This window comes from Moschus berezovskii, chromosome X (assembly GCF_049115385.1).
Source record: "Moschus berezovskii isolate FMDL1 chromosome X, NW_MosBer_1.0, whole genome shotgun sequence".
NCBI classification, from domain to species: Eukaryota; Metazoa; Chordata; class Mammalia; order Artiodactyla; family Moschidae; genus Moschus; species Moschus berezovskii.
Window position 1 is genome coordinate 68,621,211 of NC_142488.1, and position 26,035 is coordinate 68,647,245.

General features: G+C 38.4%; 1 protein-coding gene across 5 annotated transcripts in view; it reads left to right on the forward strand.

The window, feature by feature from the left end:
- The first annotated feature begins 3,369 nt into the window (after positions 1-3,369).
- Positions 3,370-26,035, forward strand: part of GPR174 (G protein-coupled receptor 174) — a 44,759-nt gene continuing 22,093 nt past the window's right edge. For 3 of the 5 annotated variants that reach the window (XM_088833871.1, XM_088833870.1, XM_088833869.1), the window contains exons 1-2: positions 3,370-3,782; positions 22,246-22,338. The gene's annotated coding sequence lies outside the window, so the exon portion shown is untranslated. Of the gene's footprint in view, positions 3,783-22,245; positions 22,343-26,035 lie in introns of all 5 variants that reach the window. The other 2 variants (XM_088833872.1, XM_088833873.1) reach the window with 1 other exon arrangement.

The following is a 26,035-nucleotide window of genomic DNA, read 5'->3' on the forward strand; positions in this document are numbered from 1 at the left end:
TCCCATCCTGAAATCTCTTCCGTTTTTCTTTATGACTTGTTCCCACCATCTACTTCTGTCTTTTCAATTCTAATTGACTCATTTACACTAAAATTTTAAGTAAGTACATTTCTAAGTGAGCATCAGGATTGGAAAATCAACTTTAAAAAGAAGAAATGCTTACCTCCAAAGGGCTGGTGTTTCAGACATTAGTGAAGGAAGCATTTTAAAGTAGAACCTTACAAGTTCTCCATATAGTATATCACACAGATATGTCCTGGTGTAAGACTGGAACTGCACTAGCATACTTCTTTCTCCTATGGCCTACAAGAAAAATTCCTTCTCTCTGATCTAAAGATCAAGTCTTGGGAAATGCTTTTAGCTGTCTCTTGTTCATCTTCCAGTGGTTCTGATGTTGGTAATGTTGTAGGGTATGTGTGTATGTTCATTCACGTCATGTCCAATTCTTTGCAACCCTATGAACTGCAGCTTGACAGGCTCTTCTGTCCATGCATTCTCCAGGCAAGAATACTGGTGTGGGTTGCCATTTCCTCCTCTAGGGGATCTTCCCAACCCAGGGATAAACCCACATGTCCTACGTCTCATTCACTGGCAGGTAGATTCTTTACAACTGAGTCCCTGGGGAAGCCCAGTGGCAGAGTATTAGGTGCCTAATACAATATGGTGATAAGCTCTGGGGCTCCAAGGTTCCATCTTCAAGAGGTTGTGGGTGGTTATGAATACTGATTACAGGAAACAAGCCTCTTTTCACTCAATCCTCCCTAAACAGAGAGGAAATGAGTGCTTACCTACACTTCCTCGTCACAAGAGTTCTGAGGGAAATGGGGAGTGGGTGGACAGGATATGGTGAGTTAAGTATCTCCAAACCTCTTAAGTAGTAGGGTATTTGTTTCATTGTTAAGACTTATGAAGATTTAAACAGAAAATAATACTCTAGGCAAAGGTCATCCCTAGCTTGACCTCTCCTATTTGGAGCTACCTAAGGGACATCCTTTTGAAGAGATCTCTAGTATTTCCCATTCTATTGTTTTCCTCTATTTCCTTGCAATGATCGCTGAGGAAGGCTTTCTTATCTCTCTTTGCTATTCTTTGGAACTCTGCATTCAAATGGGTATATCTTTCCTTTTCTCCTTTGCTTCTCACTGCTTTTCTTTTCACAGCTATTTGTAAGGCCTCCTCAGAAAGCCATTTTGCTTTTTTGCATTTCTTTTCTTGGGGATGGTCTTGCTCCCTGTCTCCTGTGCAATGTCATGAACCTCCTTCCAGAGTTCATCAGGCACTCTATCTATCAGATCTAGTTCCTTAAATCTATTTCTCACTTCGACTGTATAATCATAAGGGATTTGACTTAGGTCATATCAGAATGGTCTAGTGGTTTTCCCCACTTTCTTCAATTTAAGTCTGAATTTGGCAATAATAAGTTCAAGATCTGAGCCACAGTCTGCTTCTGGTCTTGTTTTTGCTGACTGTATAGAGCTTCTCAATCTTTGGCTGTAAGGATATAATTAATCTGATTTTGGTGTTGACCATCTGGTGATGTACATGTGTAGAGTCTTCTCCTCTGTTGTTGGAAGAGAGTGTTTGCTATGACCAGTGTGTTCTCTTGGCAAAACTCTGTTAGCCTTTGCCATGCTTCATTCTGTACTCCAAGGCTAAATTTGCCTCTTATTCCAGGTGTTTCTTGACTTCCTACTTTTGCATTCCAGTCCCCTATAATGAAAAGGACATCTTTTTTGAGTGTTAGTTCCAGTAGGTCTTGTAGATCTTCATAGAAACGTTCAACTTCAGCTTCTTCAGCATTACTGTTTGGGGCATAGACTTGGATTACCATGATATTGAATGGTTTGCCTTGGAAATGAACAGAGATCATTCTGTCATTTTTCACACTGCATCCAAGTACTAACCCTAACCTTGCCTCTTAAGAAACCTGTATGCAGGTGAGGAAGCAACAGTTAGAACTGGACATGGAACAACAGACTGGTTCCAAATAGGAAAAGGAGAACGTCAAGGCTGTATAGTGTCACCCTGTTATTTAACTTATATGCAGAGTACATCATGAGAAATGCTGGACTGGAGGAAGCACAAGTGGAATCAAGATTGCCGGGAGAAATATCAATAACCTCAGATATGCAGACTACACCACCCTTATGGCAGAAAGTGAAGAAGAACTAAAGAGCCTCTTGATTAAAGTGAAAGAAGAGAGTGAAAAAGTTGGCTTAAAGCTCAACATTCAGAAAACTAAGATCATGGCATCCGGTCCCATCACTTGATTGGAAATAGATGGGGAAACAGTGGCAACATTGGCTGACTTTATTTTTCTGGGCTCCAAAATCACAGCAGATGGTGATTCAGCCATGAAATTAAAAGATGCTTGATCCTTAGGAGGAAAGTTTTGACCAACCTAGACAGAATATTAAAGATCAGAGAAATTACTTTGCCAACAAAGGTCTGTCTAGTCAAGGTTATGGTTTTTCTCAGAGTCATGTATGGATGTGAGAGTTGGACTATAAAGAAAGCTGAGTGCCAAAGAATTGATGCTTTTGAAATGTGGTGTTGGAGAAGACTCTTGAGAGTCCCTTGGACTGCAAGGAGATCCAACCAGTCCATCCTAAAGATCAGTCCTGGGTGTTCACTGGAAGGACTGATGTTGAAGCTGAAACTCCAAAACTTTGGCCACCTGATGTGAAGACCTGACTCATTTGAAAAGACCCTGATGCTGGGAAAGATTGAGGGCAGGAGGAGAAGGGGATGACAGAGGATGAGATGGTTGGATGGCATCACCGACTCAATTGACATGGGTTTGGATGGACTCAGGGTGTTGGTGATGGACAGGGAGGACTGGCGTGCTGCGGTTCATGGGGTCGCAAAGAGTGGAACATGACTACGTGACTGAACTGAGGGGACATCCTTAGACAGTGTGTGTCCACTTTGGTGTTTGAACACAGTAATTGAGGGTCTGTGAGAAAAGATAGAAGGAAATGGTAACCCACTCCAGTATTCTTGCCTGGAGAATCCCATGGACGGAGAAGCCTGGTAGGCTACAGTCCACGGGGTCGCAAAGAGTCGGACACGACTGAGCGACTGAACGGAACGGAACGGAACGGAGAAAAGATAACAGTAAAGATGCAGTTATCCACTATCTATGCATTCGGCCAAATGAAGCTTAGTTTCAGAAAGAGGCTGCATTTCCAAATAGGCTGTGTATTACCACTATCTCAAAGCTGAGTGCAACCACAAGATTGAAAGACAGTGCACTGTGGTCCTATAAATAGAAATGAGAATTTCTTTGTTAAGTGTGAAGGTTTGCAGACTGTATGTACAGCCCATAGTGTTAGCCCTGCATCATTAATCAGAGAGGGAGATTATATGCACAAGTGTTACTTCAAGCTGCCCGTGGAAAACGGAAATGTTTGGTGTTCAGAGTGGCTTGCATATTTCACTTTGACATCTCACTATGTTTTTCAATACGATAGTGGTTAGGCAGTGCAGATAATTTTTCTTCTTTTTTCTCTTGCTTTCTTCATTTTTCTTTTGGCTTTCTTTTATTTTATTTTCTATTTCCTTTTTGCTTCCAGCCTCTTTTCCTTTCTTTCTCTTGTATCTTCTTCTTCTTCATTTTTTTTTTTTTTGGGGGGTGTGGATTTGCAGTGAAGAGAGATTGGATTAGTTTTTCTCAGAACAAAGAGCTTAATTTGTTGCACAGATCAGTAGCATCTGTGTTGGAGTGGCTCTCACATGAATTATTTGGATATCTCTGGAGAAAACAGAAAGAAGTTGAAATGGTAAGCTCCAGTTTTTAAGTTCATATTAGCTGTTATCCGTGCTTTGATGTCTTTTGAAGGTCGAAGACACCTTTGATGTGTTCGATTGACCTCTTCACACCAGATTCTGGGCAAACTGTCAGATCTAAGGGTGGCATGGATGTAGTAAACTTGGACCATCTTTGTATGTCATTTTTTTGGTATTTACACAAACAAAAATAATTGTACAGTTGGCTACCTGAGGTGGGAGGGAGGAAGAATCTTTGAACTTGGAGAAATATAAGTTTGACAGAGAGAGGTTTTTCATAATGTGTTTCCATCAGTTGATATTGAATAAAAATAGCCTTATAAACATTCATGATTTAATCAACTCTGTATTAAGTAGAGTTGCTTATATGAATGTGCAGGATTATTTTTATCTACTTTTTGTTATAACTCTTTGGGGATTATTTTTTACCTGCCAAAATATTAAATTTGTGACATTTTCAAAATGAGCTATAATTAAGAAAACAAGAGGGCCCTTACCAACATGAATGTGTGTTACTATTAGCTTGTATAAGTTACATATTTTCACTCTAAATTATAATTTAAATTATAATAAATGTTAGCTATAGATAATTATCTTTCAAATAAAACATTTCAGTAAGAAAAACCATGTTTCTAATGATAGGGGAAATAAGAAGATAACAGACACAGTTGCTCATAGATAAGCTGTATCTATCAGAATAAATAATTGGTATATTTATAAAGTCAAAAATGGATAAACTAATTTTAAATTAAATTTGGTTGTTATACATTTATAATTGACTACTTGTTTTGACAAAATGTAAGTGAAATTATTTTCTGGTTTGCATGTTGTTTTTTCTTTTGTGCTTAAAGAGAAAATATTAATGAAGTTACCTTCAAAATTTCAAACTCCCTGGGTTGGGAAGATCCCCTGGATAAGGGAATATCAACCCAAACCAGTATCCTTGCCTGGAAAATCCCATGGATGGAGGAGCCTGGCGGGCCCCAATCCATGAGGTCACAAAGAATTGGACACGAATGAGCAACTAATACACTCACACTCAAATTTTAAGTGATGAGCCTATCAATAGCATGTAACCACTAGAAACTGCATCCCAAGATTAAAAGAAAGGAAATGATAGATTTTTATGGTGCAACAAGACCCAAGATTAAATTCCAAATGATTTTCCTTCTCCTTTCTCTGCTGTTGACAGTGGTGTGCAAGGACTTCATATTATAATGCTATAGTATTTCCAAGAAAGAAAAAAGTTACAATTTTATTCAACTAGCAATGCTACATTTATTTGTTAGAAAGCTCTGTGTCATTCAGCAAGGGGTATGTGTTTCTGAATGTTTTAGTTGCTGTAAATCTCAGATATGGTGGAAAAAGCACCAATCTTACAGTTGGGATTTAAGTTTTTTAGCTCAGGGAAAGATTCCATACTAATGGATATTTGGAATACATAAATGCCATCCTCCAAGAAGTCTGTGCCAGAGGGATAAATTTTTTTAATTACCAAAATTTTCTTTGCACTTGTGAACACATGTACTACTCTGCCTTGCTAATGTTTACAGTACCATTTCTGTGAGACAAGAACCATCTAGTGTATCTATTCTGTTGGGGCCAGCATAATATAGTACAGAACATTGTAAAGGTGAATAAACACATGAGGGTCATCAACTCTTCCAAAAAGTTCACTGAATTTCCACATAGGGATTCTTAGGAATGAATGAACTCAATTATCCCCCTTAACACTATGTTCAGTTCAGTTCAGTCACTCAATTGTGTCCGACTTTTGGCAACCCCATGTACTGCAGTCATGCCAGGCTCCCCTGTCCATCATCAACTTCTGGAGCTTGCTCAAATGCATGTCCACCGAGTTGGTGATGCCATCCAAACATCTCATCCTTTGTCTTCCCCTTCTCCTCCTGCCTTCAATCTTTTCAAGCATCAGGGTCTTTTCTAATGAGTCAGTTCCTCGTATCAGGTGGCCAAAGTATTGGAGCTTCAGCTTCAGCATCAGTCCTTCCAACGAATATTCAGGACTGATTTCCTTTAGGATTAACTGGTTTGACCTCCTTGCACTAGATAGCTGAAATTAAAAGGAGAAACAAGCATGCTTTTTGTCTTTCTCTGATAGACACTTTTGGCACCAATCAGATGCCTAAACCTGGGAAGAGAATTTAAATTCTTCTTCTGACCCTTTACTTAGTCCTGGAAGAGCGACCGTAGGTAGTCTTATTTCCCTTGCTCATTAAAGTGACATCCCCAAAGGCTTCCTCTTATGCCATAGGTCACAAGAATCAGTCACCAGAACCCTAGTCAGAGAACATGGAATTATTAGAGGCATACTTTAATCGTGTCATTCACAGAATCAGTGCCGAACATCAAGACTGTTTTATGCTTTGAGAAGTGACATAGATTGTCAGTTTGCATTTTACAAATGGAAAAACTGGTGGCTCAGAGGTTAAAGCGTCTGCCTCCAATGCGGGATACCCGGGTTCGATCCCTGGGTCGGGAAGATCCCCTGGAGAAGGAAATGGTAACCCACTCCAGTATTGTTACCTGGAGAATCCCATGGACGGAGAAGCCTGGTAGGCTACAGTCCACGGGGTTGCAAAGAGTCGGACACGACTGAGCGATGGAACGGACGGAGGCCCAAATAGTTGAAGTGAATGGGTTAAGTACCACTGTGAGTTTGTAACAGAGAAAATGCTGGATTCTAGGTCTTGTGACACTTTGTCCAGTGCTCATTTCACTTTACTGCCTATCAAGGATTGAAGATTAATAGACACATGCATTTTTCATTGGGAAATGTTAAAAAGATGTAATTTTGAAATCAATCATGAACTCTCAATACTTGGATCACAATTCAGGCTTCTCCAAAGGGCGCTGATAATGTAGCAAACCTTAATTTGATGGGGTTTACCACTGTTTCCTACTGTGCTGAGGGAAAAAAAATCTCAAAATGCAAATTGATATACGCTAAGTGCCATGACATAACACTACCACAGACCTGGCCATGGACTGAATGCTTCTGTGCTATATTGAGTTCAGTTCAGTTCAGTTGCTCAGTTGTGTCTAACTCTTTGCGACCCCAGGAACCACAGCATGCCAGGCCTCCCTGTCCATCACTGGCTCCCGGAGTCCACCCAAACCCATGTCCATCGAGTCGGTGATGCCATCCAACCATCTCATCCTTTGTCATCCCTTTCTCCTCCCGCCCTCAATCTTTCCCAGCATCAGGGTCTTTTCAAATGAGTCAGCTCTTCACATCAGGTGTCCAAATTATTGGAGTTTCAGCTTTAGCATCAGCCCTACCAATGAACACCCAGGACTGATCTTCTTTAGGATGTACTGGTTGGCTCTCCTTGCAGTCCAAGGGACTCTCAAGAGTCTTCTTCAACACCACAGTTCAAAAGCATCAATTCTGCACTCAGCTTTCTTTATAGTCCAACTCTTACATCCATACATGACCACTGGAAAAACTATAGCCTTGACTAGACGGATCTTTGTTGGCAAAGTAATGTCTCTGCTTTCCAACATGCTGTCTGGGTTGGTCATAACTTTCCTTCCAAGGAGTAAGCGTCTTTTAATTTCCTGGCTGCAATCACCATCTGTAGTGATTTTGACTCCCAGAAAAATATAGTCAGCCAATGTTTCCATTGTTTCCCCATCTATTTGCCATGAAGTGATGGGACCAGATGCCATGATCTTAGTTTTTCTTAAGCCAACTTTTTCACTGCCTTTTTTCACTTTCATCAAGAGGCTCTTTAGTTCTTCTTCACTTTCTGCCATAAGGGTGGTTGGCATAAATTTGGCCATGCTAAAGTCATGAGAGAGTATTAAGAAAGCCTCGAGGTCTAGGAGATTCCATATTTGAGAAGAAAATTAAGATTACAGGGTATCCACCTGGCAAAAACAGGTATATGGGGCTTAGGATAAAGTGTGAGGAAGCTAAATATTATACTAATTGTTGGTATTTGAATCCCAAAGAGGATAAAATTGTTAATGGCTTGGCTATAACTAATGTTTATCATATAAGAGGGTGATATCTGAGATATGAAAATTAAAGTGGGCTATCTTGGTATAGTCATTGAAAAATGATTAGGAGTAGAAAGTGTACTTGATAGACATTACTTTCATTTATAGCAACAGCTGCATTAGCTAGACGCAGATAAACTTCTTGAGAAATAATCAGATGTGCATAATCTTAAACAAAACCATCTGTATAGACTCTGGAGATTTGGGTATGCACCTTGTGGCTCAGATGGTGATCTGCCTGCAATGCAGGAGACCCAGGTTCAATCCCTGGGTCAGGAAGATTCCTTGATGGTAGGCATGACAACCCACTCCAGTATTTTTGCCTGGAGAATTCCATGGACAGTGGAGCCTGGCAGGCTACAGTCCATGAAGTAGCAAAGAGTCAGACAGGACTGAACAACCAACACTATGGAGAACAATGTGGAGATTCCTCAAAAACTGGAAATAGAACTGCCATACGACCTAGCAATCGCACTCCTGGGCATACATACCGAGGAAATCAGAATTGAAAGAGACAAACGTACCACAATGTTCATCGCAGCACTGTTTATAATAGCCAGGACATGGAAGCAACCTAGATGTCCATCTGCAGACGAATAGATATGAAAGATGTTTTACACGTACACAATGGAGTATTACTCAGCCATTAAAAAGGGTACATTTGAACCAGTCCTAATGAGGTGGATGAAACTGGAGCCTGTTATACAGAGTGAAATAAGTCAGAAACAAAAACACCAATACAGTATACTAACACATATACATGGAATTTAGAAAGATGGTAACAATAACCCTGTATGAGAGACAGCAAAAGAGACACAGATGTATAGAACAGTCTTTTGGACTCTGTGGCAGAGGGCGAGGGTGGGATGACTTGGGAGAATGACATTGAAACATGTATATTATCATATGTGAAATGAATCGCCAGTCCAGGTTCAATGCATGATACAGGATGCTCGGGGCTGGTGTAGTGGGATGACCCAGAGGGATGGGATGGGGAGGGAGGTGGGAGGGGTGTTCAAGATGGGGAACACATGTACACCCGGGGCAGAGTCATGTCACTGTATGCCCCCCCCCCAAAAATACAATACTGTAAAATAATTAGCCTCCAATGAAAATAAATAAATTTAAAAAAGGAACTTCATTAACTGATTATCTAGTAAGGAAACCAAAGTTTAAATTATTGGCTATAATCAGTATATGGGTCACCTAGAAGCATGACTTATGTCCAGAGCATAAACTAAGGCTGCCCATTTAGGCTCAATTGTATCTCAAACAGCATGATTACTGTTTTATTCAGTTCAGTTCAGTCACTCAGCCGTGTCCGACTCTTTGCGACCCCATGAATCACAGAACACCAGGCCTCCCTGTCCATCACCAACACCCGGAGTACACTCAAACTCATGTCCATCGAGTGGGTGATGCCATCCAGCCATCTCTCTCTGTCGTCCCCTTCTCCTCCCGCCCCCAATCTTTCCCAGCATCAGAGTCTTTTCCAGTGAGTCAACTCATCGCATGAGGTGGCCGAAGTGTTGCAGTTTCAGCTTTAGCATCTGTCCCTCCAATGAACACCCAGGACTGATGTCCTTTAGAATGAACTGGTTGGATCTCCTTGCAGTCCAAGGGACTCTCAAGAGTCTTCTCCAACACCACAGTTCAAAAGCATCAATTCTTCGGCGATCAGGTTTCTTCACAGTCCAACTCTCACATCCATACATGACCACAGGAAAAACCATAGACTTGACTAGATGGACCTTGGTTGGCAAAGTAATGTCTCTGCTTTTTAATATACTATCTAGGTTGGTCATAACTTTCCTTCCAAGGAGTAAGCGTCTTTTAATTTCCTGGCTGCAATCAGCATCCGCTGTGATTTTGGAGCCCCCAAAAAGAAAGTCTGACACTTTTTCCATTCTTTCCCTATCTATTTCCCATGAAGTGATGGGACCAGATGCCATGATCTTTGTTTTCTGAATGTTGAGCTTCAAGACAACATTTTCACTCTCCTCTTTCACTTTCATCAAGAGGCTTTTGAGTTCCTCTTCACTGCTTTCCATAAAGGTGGTGTCATCTGCATATCTGAGGTTATTGATATTTCTCCCGGCAATCTTGATTCCAGCTTGTGCTTCTTCCAGCCCAGCGTTCCTCATGATGTACTCTGCATAGAAGTTAAATAAGCAGAGTAATAATATACAGTCTTGACGTACTCCTTTTCCTATTTGGAACCAGTCTGTTCCATGTACAGTTCTGACTGTTGCTTCTTGACCTGCATACAGGTTTCTCAAGAGGCAGGTCAGGTGGTCTGGTATTCCCATCTCTTGAAGAATTTTCCACAGTTTATTGTGATCCACACAGTCAAAGCCTTTGGCATAGTCATGAAGCAGAAATAGATGTTTTTCTGGAACTCTCTTGCTTTCTCCATGATCCAGAGGATGTTGGCTATTTGATGTCTGGTGCCTCTGCCTTTTCTAAAACCTGCTTGAACATCTGGGAGTTCACGGTTCACATATTGCTGAAGCCTGGCTTGGAGAATTTTGAGCATGACTATACTAGCATGGGGGATGAGTGCAATTGTGCAGTAGTTTGAGCATTCTTTGGCATTGCCTTTCTTTGGAATAGGTACCTAAAATATATGCAAATATCTGCCACCAAGTCAAAAGTCCCTAAATCCGTGTCTTAATAATTGACAGTATATTTGTTTCTTCCAAGAGCTTTTACTGAATACAATAGATACTCTTTATAGGTGACAATGACAAGGTTTTGTCCTTATTGTTAGCAGCAGAAGAAATGTTTTAATATTGTTATATTTATAATTACTTAGCAAAAATTCCTTTCAGCTTTACTTGGCAGATCAGATTCATGTATTTCTCATAAGCTAACAAGATGGTACCAGGTATTTCTTAAAAGCTAATGACTTGCTTTATATTATAAAATAATTCTTCCAAGCTATTTATAGGATAACAGTGTGATTTTGATTTGCTGTTTGGAGTATTAAATCTATTTTTAATAACACAAAGTGACCTATGTATTGGATCTTTAAAAAATTTGTTATCCTGAGTGGCTACTCTAATTTGAAGTGTCTGCCCAATGTTATGTTTGAAAACGAATGGCATGCACAATATGGACTGATTTATTATTTATCCAATTTGTTTCATTTTTTAAAAATCAATTTCAAAACTGCAGAAAGACATGTTTTCCTGATATTTGTAATTAAGGTCATATCACTGGATATAATTAAACCACCTTGATTACAAAGGTGAGTAAGACAGTGGCTCCAAACTATAGAAACAATTTGTGTTCTAAAGTTACTATAACAAGTTGAAAATCTCTTTCTCTCTTTTCTTCTTGGAAAAATGAAGTTGTTGAAACTAATGAACATTCTTGGCAACTTGAAATTAATATATTTTGATATTAGTGAATCAAGGATATGTACTAGACATTCTTGTAAAGAATCTGAAACAAAAGACTGGTGTTATCTTTAAACACGATGTATGACAAAGTTAGATAACTTTTATTAAAAATTCTATCAGAGGTACTCTAAGATATAAAGTTATGCTTATACATGCCTCTCACAGTGGAAATTTAAATAATTATCTGTATAATTCAATTACCAACCAGTCCATTCTAAAGGAGATCAATCCTGGATGTTCATTGGAAGGACTGATGCTAAAGCTGAAACTCCAACACTTTGGCCACCTCATGCGAAGAGTTGACTCACTGGAAAAGACTCTGATGCTGGGAAAGGTTGGGGGCGGGAGGGGAAGGGGACGACAGAGAATGAGATGCCTGGATGGCATCACCGACTCTGTGGACATGAGTTTGAGTGAACTCCGGGTGTTGGTGATGGACAGGGATGCCTGGCGTGCTGTGATTCATGGGGTCGCAAAGAGTCGGACACGACTGAGCGACTGAACTGAACTTAACTGAACTGAAGGAAGAGTATAACTTGGCTCCAATAAGCAAAGTTTTCTTTAGCAGACACGATGTTGTTCTCTTACTGTTTTTGTCCAATATACTTGGTTAGTTTAAATTTGTAAGTATAAAAATAATTTAGAAATCTCTATTTTTTCTTGGGTGGTAGGGATGTGCAGAGGGGATTTTTAAATCTATATTATCCTTCTCCTTATTAATTTTTATAACCAAGAATTTTTACTGATTTAATATTCTAAAGATATATTTGTCATTTTCTCCATATTTCCACATAAATAATATTAATAATGTCTGTTTATATCTCTTTTGATTCAATTTTGATTGGTATCTAAGTTTTTTCTTGTTTTGTTGTTGTTGCTTAATCATTTTTTCCTTTCATCTTAATATTTTTTAACTGTAAAAGTACAATTAGACCTCTTTTATCTAAGAATGCTAGGCTTAAAACTGCTGCTGCTGCTGCTGCTAAGTCGCTTCAGTCTTGTCCGACTCTGTGCGACCCCATAGAGGGCAGCCCAGCAGGCTCCCCCTTCCCTGGGATTATGCAGGCAAGAACACTTGAGTGGGTTGCCATTTCTTTCTTCAATGCATGAAAGTGAAAAGTGAAAGTGAATTTGCTCAGTTGTGTCCGACTCTTCGCGACCCCATGGACCGCAGCCTACCAGGCTCCTCCGTCCATGGTATTTTCCAGGCAAGGGTACTGGAGTGGGGTTCCATGCCTTCTCCGAGGCTTAAAACTAGGTAGTACTAATTTTCAATACTTCATAAAACTAATTCAATTTAGTAAGGGAAATTTCAGCCACTTGACCTAGCATTAATCTCTCTGCGGAAGAGCCACTGATGACAGAAATACCCGGTTTGATTATCAAAATCAAGCACAGTCCTTGTCAAGACATCAGGTACAGGAATGCCCTTCCCTCTGAAAGTCTATGCCTTCCAAATCTTATCAGGACTAAAAAAATGAATTGTTTTAATTTCACGTCAATGGATATGATAAATTCACTCTGTTGATGCTCTACTTAGCTGAAGCACAATAGGAATATGACATACTGTGAAGCTGTCAGTCTAGATAACCAATACAGGTTAATTAGGGAAAGTAGATTTTTGGGGCTGAGTTATCCAGAGTGTGTGATCATACTCTGGATTTTGAGTTGTTCAGCTTTTCTCCGGCTATTTACTGGAAGATCCTTTTGGTCACATAAAATAGTGTAAATTTCATTCAATTTTGGACCATAAATTTTATTAAGCAAAGCACTGTAAAGACATTTTGCAATCAGCAGAGACAAGAGTGCTGTTTCTCAGAATTCACATAGGATGGACTGGAATATATTTTACATAGAATTACTTGTTAATAAGCATCTTGAATCAAAATTAAAGTTGTAATAATTGTACATTAAGAAATGTCACCTGTGTGTCTGAGTCTTTTCTAGGGGAAAAAAATCACTGAGGAAATTTAAAGCTGCTTGACCTCTGGGAATCAGTAAATTGAAAATCCCTGTGAGATCATTCAATAAAGAAGAGATGTTAAGGTTGATTAACCTGGGTTATAAGTTGCTCCTTGGCTGGGACTTGGGAAAAACATATAGAGCCAGAATAAAAACTTATGCTAAACAAGTATCTGGAAAATATGGCATTATGGTTAATCATGCTGGCTCCTATCCAAATACAGTGTGATCTCCAATATACAGGATGCATTGGATAGAGATACAGTCTTTTCCCCAGCCTTTACATTTAGTCACTTATTTGTGAACTTGAAGCAAATATTTTTATATGAAATGAAAATGAAAGGTGAATCAAACTCATCTCCAAAGACTTAGGATACTGGCTTGGAAATTTTAATTCTAATCTAATAATGAATTTGTTCATTAACCCTTTTGTCATATTGGGCCAAAGAATGGACAATACTTTTATGTAATGATAATCAATTTATTCTCTTTTCCCATGAAGTTTTAACATTTTTATTAAAAATATGGATTGCCTAATAGTGTGTTTTCAAAATAAGATTTTAATTTCACATTACCCTTTTTTAGATTTGAAAGTTTCATTTTGGACTATAAATTAATTTTTATTTGCTCAATCTCACTCTCAAGCATGTTGATTTCATTATCCTCATGAAAAATTCTGAGTCTTTCTCCTTCCTCTATTATTACAATTCTGAGAGAACAGTCTACTTTTTATAAGAAAGGAAAAATAATTAGAATTTTCCAATATGATTTATGAGTTTAGATATACATTTAGTGGTTCCAAAATCCTCCTCAAAGCTCAAGCTGTGAACTCTGTGGTCTAAGGGTCAACATCAAATTCAGGCTATCCTTGAGCTGTTTTCTCCTCAAAGAACTAATGCCTATTCAAAATCATGTATCTTCCTAGTAATGACTCCAGAAAAAACTACTAAATAATTAATAAGCTACCTATAGTCTAGGATTAACCAATTTTTTAAGCCTATATACTACAAGCCCTAACTTTGGTTTTGAGTTCTCTATGCCAAAGCCTTTGACTGTGTGGAACACAATGAACTGTGGAAAATTCTGAAAGAGATGGGAATACCAGACCACCTGACCTGCGTCTTGAGAAACCTGTATGCAGGTCAGGAAGCAACAGTTAGAACTGGACATGGAACAACAGACTGGTTCCAAATAGGAAAAGGAGTGCGTCATGGCTGTATATTGTTACCCTGCTTATTTAACTTATATGCAGAGTACATCATGAGGAATGCTGGGCTGGAAGAAGCACAAGCTGGAATCAAGATTGCTGGGAGAAATATCAATCATCTCAGATATGCAGATGACACTATCCTTATGGCAGAAAGTGAAGAGGAACTCAAAAGCCTCTTGATGAAAGTGAAAGAGGGGAGTGAAAAGGTTGGCTTGAAGCTCAACATTCAGAAAACAAAGATCATGGCATTTGGTCCCATCACGTCATGGGAAATAGATGGAAAAACAGTGGAAATAGTGTCAGACTTTATTTTTTGGGGCTCCAAAATCACTGCGGATGCTGATTGCAGCCATGAAATTAAAAGACGCTTACTCCTTGGAAGGAAAGTTATGACCAACCTTGATAATATATTAAAAAGCAGAGACATTACTTTGCCAACAAAGGTCCGTCTAATCAAGGCTATGGTTTTTCCCGTGGTCATGTATGGATGTGAGAGTTGGACTGCGAAGAAAGCTGATCGCCAAAGAATTGATGCTTTTGAACTGTGGTGTTGGAGAAGACTCTTGAGAGTCCCTTGTACCACAAGGGGATCCAACCAGTCCATTCTAAGGGAGATCGATCCTGGGTGTTCATTGGAAGGACTGATGCTAAAGCTGAAACTGGAATACTTTGGCCACCTCATGCGACGAGTTGACTCACTGGAAAAGGCAATGATGCTGGGAAAGGTTGGGGGTGGGAAGAGAAGGGGACGACCGAGAATGAGATGGCTGGATGGCATCACCGACTCTGTGGACATGAGTTTGAGTGAACTCCGGGAGTTGGTGATGGACAGGGAGGCCTGGCGTGCTGTGATTCATGGGGTCGTGGAGAGTCGGACATGACTGAGAGACTGAACTGAACTATCAAAAATAAAAATGATTATTATTTATTGTGTACTTACGATGTGCACTAAGCATTGGGTAATAACTTTTACTTCTTAATAATAACTTTATTATTCCCCCCATCTTATAGATGGGGAAAAGCAATGTGAAAGAAATTAAATAACTTACTCAAAGTTTTACAACTGTCTTGTTCAAATTTCAAACCAAATTCTGTTGGTTGTCAAAGGCTTTTCTATTACATGATTCTGTCTCTATATGATAAAGTCACATCGCACTATTCTGACCCTTTCCATTTGAAATCAACAGAGTTTATAACAGAAGGAGTCAAGTTGTACCAATTTCAAATAGGTTGTCCTTTTATTAGGTCTGGGCTGAGTAAACTAGGAAATAAGAGAGTATAACAAATAAAATTAGAAATAAAAAATGGATTTAAAAAAAGAGATCATAGAAAGTATAGATGAAGTACTTTAACTCTATTTAACCAATCTATATGGTGTGATGACTACTTTTTCAGTGTAGTATGGATAATGATAGGAGTCACATACGATAAACTTCAGCCCTCATGGGGCTTATTTACTTGAGGGAGATAAAATAGCACATACTAAACCTGAATATACAAAACCGATTTAGAAAATACATTGCTTCATGACATGTTTTGCATTAAACAGAGAATCACTATCCACATCTACATTTAAGCTGATGTGACACAAAAAGTATTTTAGCCTGGTTAGGCCATTCCTGTGTGTCTGAGTCTTTCCTAGGGGGAAAAAATCCCCTGGAGAAGGAAATGGCAACCCACTCCAGTATTCTTGCCTGGAGAATCTCATAGACAGATGGGTCTGGCAGGCTACATCCATAGGGTTGCAAAGAGTTGGACATGACTGGAGCAACTGTGCATGCATGCACCAACCATCAGAAGAGAAAGTAGAGCTATATTTATATTAGTGAATCATTTTTTCCCCTTAAGACCAAGGCTTTGGTGTTACAGGATGTATGTCCCAGATTCAGAGCACTATCTATGGCTATATTACAGAAAGAATTAGTTGTAATCTAACATGTAATTTTAGAAACTTAGTGGTATATATACCATCTGACCCACCTGGTTACAGAACTCGGTGTAAAAAGTTTAAAATAAACAACAACAACAACAACAAAAAACAAACCAAAATCAGAGGAACAAAGTTTTAAGATAGTTCATCTGATAATGTTGGTTATCCCCTCATGTCTTCCTTATCTCTGCAATGCCCCTCACCCCCCACCCATGTCTATGTTTCTTTATTCAAGAAGAAACAAAAGAAAGAACTTGAGACATCTACACCTGATTTAGATCTCTAAATCATACTTTCAGCAGGTACCAGTTACAGACATGAGCTTCAAGATGTGCTCCTTTGGGACTGGTTTGGGGTATAACCTGAACAAAGCATCAAGACTTCCCATTTTTAGTTTCTCTGCCTGTAAAAGCAGTGTGATTAAGGTTACCTCTTTCTATAGGGTATGAATCATCATGCTAATGCTTAATAGATACTTTGCATTCCTCTGGTCAGAGTTCCTCTACATAATTTGTAAAAATGCCATGTGTGCTTGGATTGAAATCACACTGGGAAAATTAGGTTGCACCTGTCTTTCAACTGACAGATTTCCTTCAGCACATTGAGAGCATTACATTTGGTCAAGTTTGCAGTTTGAAATGCTTGTAAGAAGGATACTAGCTATACACATTAGAGCAGAATAAATGAGAAAGAGAAGTGTAGTAAGTCCCGTATATACAAACAAGTTATTTTCTGAAAGCACGTTCGTAAATCCAATTTGTTTGTACATCCAACAAATTTAACCTAGGTATCCAACTAACAGAATCAGCTAGCTATATAGTACTTTACTGTAATAAATTTATAATACTTTCCCCACAAATAATACATAAAAAACAAACCCAAAAGATAGAGAAGACGTTTTCAATCTTACAATACAGTACCTTGGAAAGTACAGTAGGACAGTACAGTAACTGTCATACAGGGGCTGCCATCAAGAGAACAGGTAAGAAGAGTTACTGACTGGAGGAGGGAGATAAAGTGGAAGATGACAGAGCTGAAGACCTTCAGCAATAGAAGATGGAGGGCAAACCACAATTCCACTCATGCCTGATGTTGGAACACATGTTTGCATCTTTGAAAGTTCACAACATGAAGATTCATATGTAGGAGACTTACTGTATGAGTTTTACACATTAGTGAAATCACTGCTTTTAGAAATGCCTTGGGCTTCCGTTGTAGCTCAGTCAGTAAAGAATATGCTTGCAGTGCAGGAGACCCAGGTTTAATCCCTGGGTTGGGAAGATCCCATGGAGAAGGAAATGGCAACCCACTCCAGTATCCTTGCCTGGAAGATCTCATGGACAGAGGAACCTGGAGGGCTGCAGTCCATGGGGTCATAAAGAGTTGGATACAACTGAGCGACTAACACTTACTTACTTACTTGTGATATCAGAAATAGAGACACGGATGTAGAGGAATACCTTATGGAATGACCTAACCATGCTAAAAACTTTTGTGGGTTTGTATCCTGAATATATGGCAGATTTTACATAGCTTGACATTTGAATTGCTCAATTTAGTATTTTATTTTACTCATTTCTCTTGTTTGGTTTATCATGTCACTGCTACCAGTCTACAAGCTTTTGAGGAGAGAGACGGTGTCTCCTTTCTTTTTATCTCCAGTGACATCTAGCATGGTGATTTGATTTACTTTATGGTATTGCTCATCTCATCACTTAATTCCTTTCTCTTAGACTGATAATTTAGCAAATTATAGCATCAAGAAAGGAGCTGAAGAGGAAAAAAATAACAATTGTCTCATTTTGGTTAATTTCTTCCAGTCTTGCATGTCAGCAGAAATGGATGTCTGAGTGTCTGTGTTCCTGTATGTGTGAGGGGTGGGGTAGGAAGAGAGATGAGAGAGGAAAGAATAGATGTTGAGTTTTTGCAAATAGTAAAGATCTCTGGTTTCCATGTCATTGCAGAAAGAAAAATGAAAGACATTTATTTCTGCTGATTTTTACACTCACCATTAGTTATTAAGTTGGCAATCTTAATAATATAAACAAAGTTTTCATGCAAATGGTTGGACTGTATGAAGAGAAGAGAAATACGTGTGGATACACACATATTAGAGAATACACAATTGGGAGAAAATGTGATGCAGATTAAAAAAAAAAGTATAAGGATTTTGAATTAAAACTTAAGCTCTAGTCTTGGCTTAGTTATTATCTTGCTATGTAACTCAGGAAGAATCCCCTACTTTCCCCAGCCCTCAGTTACCTTGCTTGTAATAGCTAGATCATCAATAGGGATTATTAGGTTATTAATAGAGATTTAATAAATATTAGTACTCTAATCTTTATTTTAAATGCTCAGCGTGACAGCAATTTAAAAATTATAATAAGGCTCACTGAATCATTATGTCATCTTTGGATGTATTGATGTAAACAGCATGTCGCCCCAAGTGCTCAATAAGTATTTGCTGTCTGAAATTGTTGACTTACTCCATGTGTAGGCTACTGAACAGGTGTCAGTGTAGGAAATAAGGGCTCTAACCTGATTAACAGGCTTCCCTGTTGGCTCAGTGGTTAAGAATCTGCCTGCCAGATTCTTAGGAGAGCAACCTGGTGGGCTACTGTCCGTGGTTACACAAAGAGTTGGAGACGACTTAGCTACTAAACAAAAATAGTCTAATTAAAACCTCTCCCTTTGTGTATATGTATGGACCAGAGGGATGGGATCGGGAGAGAGGTGGGAGGGGGTTCAAGATGGGGAACACATGTACACCCGGGGCAGATTCATGTCAATGTATGGCAAAACCAATACAATAATGTAAAGTAATTAGCCTCCAATTAAAATAAATAAATTAAAAAAAAAACCTTTCCCTTACTCTCCACCTATGGTACCATGCTGTTTTTGCTTAGTTCTGCCATAATTTCCATGAATTATTTAATAATAAACTACTAGGAAAATGTCTTCATGCTTTTTGTGAAGGTCTTGGATAATGTCTTCTAGTTCTCGGTCATTAATGCAGTAGCTTAAATCTTATTTTCTCAGCTTAAAAGCAGAGACAGTGACCCTAAAATGTTTTGATGAGGAGGACTCCATAACAGAAATTTGGTTTTTAGCTGCTAACTTGTGTCCGATTCTTTATGACCCCATAGACTGTAGCCCACCAGTCTCCTCTGCCAGTGGGGTTTCCCAAGCAAGAATATTGGAGTAGGTTGTCATTTCCTTCTCCAGGGGATCTTCCCAATCCAGGAATTGAACCCACATATCTTGCATTGACAGGTGCACTTTTTATCACTGAGCCACCAGGGAAGCACCTCGATGGGAATGCTGCTGCTGCTAAGTCACTTCAGTCGTGTCCGACTCTGTGTGACCCCATAGATGGCAGCCCACCAAGCTCCCCCGTCCCTGGGATTCTCCAGGCAAGAACACTGGAGTGGGTTGACATTTCCTTCTCCAATGCATGAAAGTGAAAAGTGAAAGTGAAGTCGCTCAGTCGTGTCCCATCCTCAGCGACCCCATGGACTGCAGCCTTCCAGGCTCCTCTGTCCATGGGATTTTCCAGGCAAGAGTACTGGAGTAGTACTGCCTTCTCTGCTCGATGGGAATAAGTTTGTGCAAATCAGTAAGATTGTATATCTTGGATTGGATATGGAATCCAGGCAGGTAGGCTTGTGATATGAGGCCTCTTGATCAGACCAGAGGTGATGAAGTATTGGAAAGCAAGAACACAAAATTTCTTCATATTTTTCGAATTTTTATTTAGAATTGAACCTATCTGCGAAATCCAATTTTCTACTAGACTTATATCAGAACCTTAGGGATAATTCAGTCTCTCATTTTACACACACAAAAAGATGAGTCACAGAGATGGAAGGAACTTTCCTAAGATTATACCTTTTATTACTGACACAGCCAAAACTAGAAGTTAGGAATCCAGTGCCTGGCCGGTGTTCATTCCCCTACATCTTGCTTTCTCTCAGCTTAAGTAACCTTTTCTGGGAGTTCAAAAATCCAGCAAGTAAAGCAGAATACTTCTGTAGTATATGGCTCTTTTAGAAGTAATCGATGAAGTGACTCCAAAGTCAAAATCCACTTGTGGATACATTGCCTGACTCCTGTCCATGAAATACAATAAGTTAAATGACTTAAAAAATAGTTCTTGAGAATATTTACCATCTAGAATCTACTTCTAGCCAGCTGGATTTGCTTGGTAGAGTTTATGAGTAATCTGTGACTCTGCTCAGTCACTGAATTCTGTCCCTATAGTTTGTCCTCAGATATCTGCCCCACTTCGGTGGTATAGTTGAAGTTGGATAGCTCTTGTTTTACCTTCTAACAAAGTACCATTAGAGATCATATCTTTGTAACTTCCTGTCTGGGCTTTGGTTTGTAGCCACCATGACAGACTTCTGTGGATTCTGGGGCATCTGAGAATGCATTCAGCTTACTTATTGTCTTCTCATGTCTATTTCTCTCACACTGTTACCTTCTTTTAATGACAAAGCAGTTTAGAAAGAACTTTAGTCTACTTTACCTACACTATTAATTTTCTTCATCAGGACATTTTAAAGCTTATATTGAGGGGTTTCTGTGTGCCCAACATCCTAATTACTATGTCTTAAAGACAAGAAGAGAAGGACAAACAACATGCATTGGCTAGCTGTGTGTGTCAAGCATATCTTACTGACTTTTACTTGGGATACCTCATGTAATCTTAATAATATACCCCAGGAACAGGCATTATTTATTATACTCAGTTTATAGAAAGGAGAAAGAGGGCAAGAGATAAAGAGAGGGAGAAAGAAAGAAAGTGAGAGATATTCCCCAACTGACCCTGGTGTTTGAACTCTAATATTTAGTCTCTTTGAAAGGATCCCCTTCCTGAAGGAACTGGCAATCTGATGAGAAAAGACTAGCTTGAATCAAACTTGTTTAGGTGGCAGCTGCTATGTTTATTGCCTACCTCTTGTCTTTCCTGCTCTCTCCTCCCTATTGTAGAAATCTCTGCTAAATCTTCTGCAATCTGGCTTCTCAGGTAATCCTGCTATATCACACCATGTAAGGTTATCTGCCTCTGCATTCACTTACTTTCCTTCTTCTACCAAGTAAAAAAAAAAATATATCTTTGTATTTCATCCAATTCACCTTTTATGGTGAAAACTAGCTTATCTGATTGATTATAGTTAACAGGTTAATGTGAAAATCCTCCTTGTAGCATTTTTATTTTAATAGGAGATTGTTGGAGACAAACTGCCCTAAAGGATTGAATTTATAATGGTGTATTTAAGGCAAAGTGGTAAGTCTGGGCAAGAGATCACTGGGTAAAGTAGAGCAGAAATGAGCAGATATGGAGTGTGGTTTTCTGATGCCCCTAAATCACCCCAGGTAGGAAGTCACCTATAATCATTGCAAGGATACCTGTAAGGTAGTTTTGGATATAAGTTAGTCTCTCTTTTTAGCACCAGTTGTGCTAACAGCTAGTGGCCAGCTTGGTCTCCTCGTATGTGTATTCACTAATTAAACAGTTGTGGTCACAAGAACTCAGAAAAATCACTAACTGAGAAGAGGTCAGTTTCTACATTCCAGTGTGCTGTGAGTTTGACTACAAGTTGTTGAGATTTTCCTAGGGAGCTCATTAAAATGAAGAGCTCCTTATGACCAAGGAAGGACTGTGAACCCAGCACTGACATCCCTATCCACTTATACCCTTTCAAAAAGCTACTAAGTCAAAAAGAGATGTCAGATGGTAGTAAATGGATTCCTGCTCACTGTATTTTACTATCACTAAGGGCTAAGGTAACTCTTTTCATGTTCTTACTTGCCCATGGTAATCTATTTCTGGGTTCTAAGCATCCATTTTCTGAAATTTACCTGCCTTCTGTGGGAATGCTGTTCCCACTGTTCTTAACCATGGTTCTTCTATGTTCTTTCAGGCATGAATGAGTTAAAGCAGCCAGATTCCCCATGGCTTCCTCAAGAGACCCTGTTGCTCTGATTAAAGAATTTTAATGGCACTGGAGAAAACAGTAGGTATTCAAACACTACCTTGACTTCTCTTTTTTTATCATCCTTAAAAGAGTGTGCTTTCACTTTGTGGACCCTGGAAAGGCACTAAGAGCCTGTCCTAAATTTTCTAGTCCACTTGACAGATTACCAGGTGATGATCAGGTAAATTACATTTATCTCAGACAATAAATGTAATCTTGTAGAACATGAAAGACCACACCTTATGGAGTATTTGGTAGAATGTTATTTTTTTAATAGTGTCCCAATGAGTCATATTGGAATCTGAGACAAGGGAAGAATAAGTTTAAATTATATACATACATACATACATATATAAATATTTATCTAGTATTACTCAGCACACATTGGTCACACTAGTCATACAATAGATGATAATATGTGTGGTTGAGAAAGGGTATGCCATTTACTGGAAAGGAAGATTACGGTAGCTATAGGTGACTCACATACATATTAGGCAAGCATCTATTCACTGATTGGTAAGCTTAAAAGTCAATAAATCTTAGGCTAAGATTCTTTGTCTTGATGTATATTCTTAAAAGAAGAGTATTACTGAAAAAATCAGCCTAGATATCTAACAATCAGAAGTGAAAATATCTAATACTTAAGCTTACTCTAAAATATCATGAGTATAAACCAAATTGACAAACCTTAAGCTAGACATATCAAGAGAAAAGAGAGAGGACTCAAAATATATGAAAGAGAAGTTATAACAGATGGCACAGAAAAACAAAGTACCATAAAGGACTACTATGAAAAATTATATGTCAAAATATTGGACAACTGAGAACAAATAGTAAATTCCTAGAAAAAATATAATCTTTCAAGACTGAATCATGAGAAAATAGAAAATCTGTATAAACATATTACTAATAAGGAGATTGAAAGATTAATTAAAAAATCTCTGAAAAGGAAGGGTTAGTTAAGGACATTGGGATTGACATGTACACACTGCTATATTAAAATATATAACCAACAAAGACCTACTGTATACCAGAGGGAACTCTGCTTAATATATGTAACAACCTAAATGGGAAAATAATTTGAAAAAGAATGGATGCATGTATATGTATAACAGAATCACTGTTCTGCACACCTGAAATTAACATGACATTGTTAATCAACTATACTCCAACATAAAATAAAAAGTTACAAAAAATCTCCCAACAAAGGTCTAAGATTAGATACCTTTAATCGTGAATTCTACAAAGCATGAAAAGAAGGTTTAATACCTATCCTTCTCAAACTTTTCCAACAAACTGAAGAAGAAGAAATCCTTCCAAATGTGTTTAATGAACTGAACAATACCCTGATATGACAACCAGACAAGGATACAAGAGAAAAAGAAGACTGCAGGAAAATATCCTTGATAAGCATAGATGCAAAACTCAACAAAATATTGGTGAATCTAATTCAATAATATACTAAAAGGATTATATACCACAATTGAGTAGGATTTATACTAGAGATTTAGGGATGTCTCAACACATACAAATCAATCAATGCAATACATTGCATTAACAAAATGAAGGATAAAAATCACATGATCAGCTCAATAGACATATGAGTCATTTGAAAAAAAAATCCACATACGTTTGTGGTTAAAATCTCAACAAAATAGTTAAAAAAGGAAGATAATGCAACACAATGAAGGTCATGTATGACAAACCCACAAGTAAAATCATATTCAATGTTGAAAGTTTTTATTCTAAGATTAGGAACAAAATGAGGATTCCATTCTCGTCACTTTTATTCAATGTAGTATTAGAAGTCCTAGTCACATCAATTAGGCAAGAAAAATAAATTAAATGTGACCAAATTGGAAAAGAAGAATTAGAGCTGTTAATATTTTCAGAAGAAATTATACTGCATATAGAAAACCCTAAAGACTGCACCCTAAAATTCTTGGAAATAAGTGAATTCACAAAAGTCACAGGATACAAAATCAATATAAAGAAATCTGTGGTGTTTCTACATACTATTAATGACCTATCAAAAAGAGAAATTAAGAAAACAATCTCATTTATTATTGCATAAAAAAAACTAGGAATAAAATTAGCCAAGGACTTAAAAGATCCATACACTGAAAATTATAAGACACGGATGAAAGAAGTGGAAGAAGACATAACCAAGTGAAAAGATATTCTATGCTCATGGAATGGAGGAATTAATATTGTTAAACTGTGCACACTGTCCAAAGCAGTCTACAGCTTCAATGCAATGCCTGTAGAAATTCCAATGGCATACCTCATAGAACTAAAACAATGCAGCACAATACATAACTACAACTAATACTAAAATTTGTATCAAATAACAGAAGATTCTGAATAGCCAAAATAACCTTGAAAAAGAAGAAAACTGGAGGGAATATGCTCCTTGATTTCAAACTGTACTACAAATTTATAGTGGTTGAAATTGTATGGTACTGGTGTAAAAACAGCCACACAGATCAATGAAACAGAACTGAGAGCTCAGATATAAGCTCACACATATGGACAATTAATTCACAACAAATGAGCAAAACAATGGAGAAATGACAGTCTCTTCAATAAATGGTGGTAGGAAAATTGGACTTTCACATGCAAACAAATGAAACCAGCTTACACAACATACAAAATTAACCCTAAATGAATTAAAAATTTGAATATAAGATCTAAAATCATTAAATTCCTAGAAGAAAGCATAGGTGGTAATCTCATTGACATCAGTCTTAGCAATATTTTTGTTGATTGACACCAAAAGACAAAGGAAACAAAAGCAAAAGTAAACAAATGGAACGGCATCAAGCTTACAAGCTTCTGTACAGCTAAAGAAACCATTCTCAAAACAAAAAAGTAGCCTACTATATGGGGGAATATATTCTCAAACAGTATATCTGATAAGGGGTTAATATACAAAATATTTTGCTGACAAAGATCGATATAGTTAAAGCTATGGTTTTCCCACTGTCATGAATGGATGTGAGAATTGGACCGTAAAGAAGGCTGAGCACTGAAAAATTGATGCTTTTGAACTGTGGTGTTGGAGAAGACACTTGAGAGTCCCTTGGATAGCAAGGAGATCAAACCAGCCAATCCTAAAGGAAATCAGTCCTGAATATTCATTGGAATGACTGAGGCTGAAGCTGAAGCTCCAATACTTTGGCCCCATGATGCAAAGAACTGACTCATTGGAAAAGACTCTGATGCTGGGAAAGATTGAAGGTAGGAGGAGAAGGGGATGACAGAGGTTGAGATGGTTGGATGGTATCACCAATTTGATGGATATGAGTTTGAGCAAGCTCTGGGAGTTGGTAATGACAGGGAAGCCTGGCATGCTGTAGTTCATGGGGTTGCAAAGCGTCAGACATGATTGAGTGACAGAACTGAACTAAATCCAAAATATATGGGCTTTCTAGGTGGCCCTAGTGGTAAAGAACTTGCCTACCATATACAAAAGACATAAGAGATGTGGGTTCAATCCCTGGGTCACGAAGATCCCCTGGAGGAGGACATGGCAACCCACTCCAGTGTTCTTGACTGGAGAAGCCCATGGACAGAAGAGCTTGGTGGGCTACTGTCCATAGGGTCAAAAAGAGTTAGACATTACTGAAGTGGCTTTGTATGCATGTTCCTATGGTCTATGTTCAATTCTTGTACCTTGTAGATACAGCAAACATTAATGGTTATAAGAAGGGAAGGAGGTTTGGGGAATGGTTGA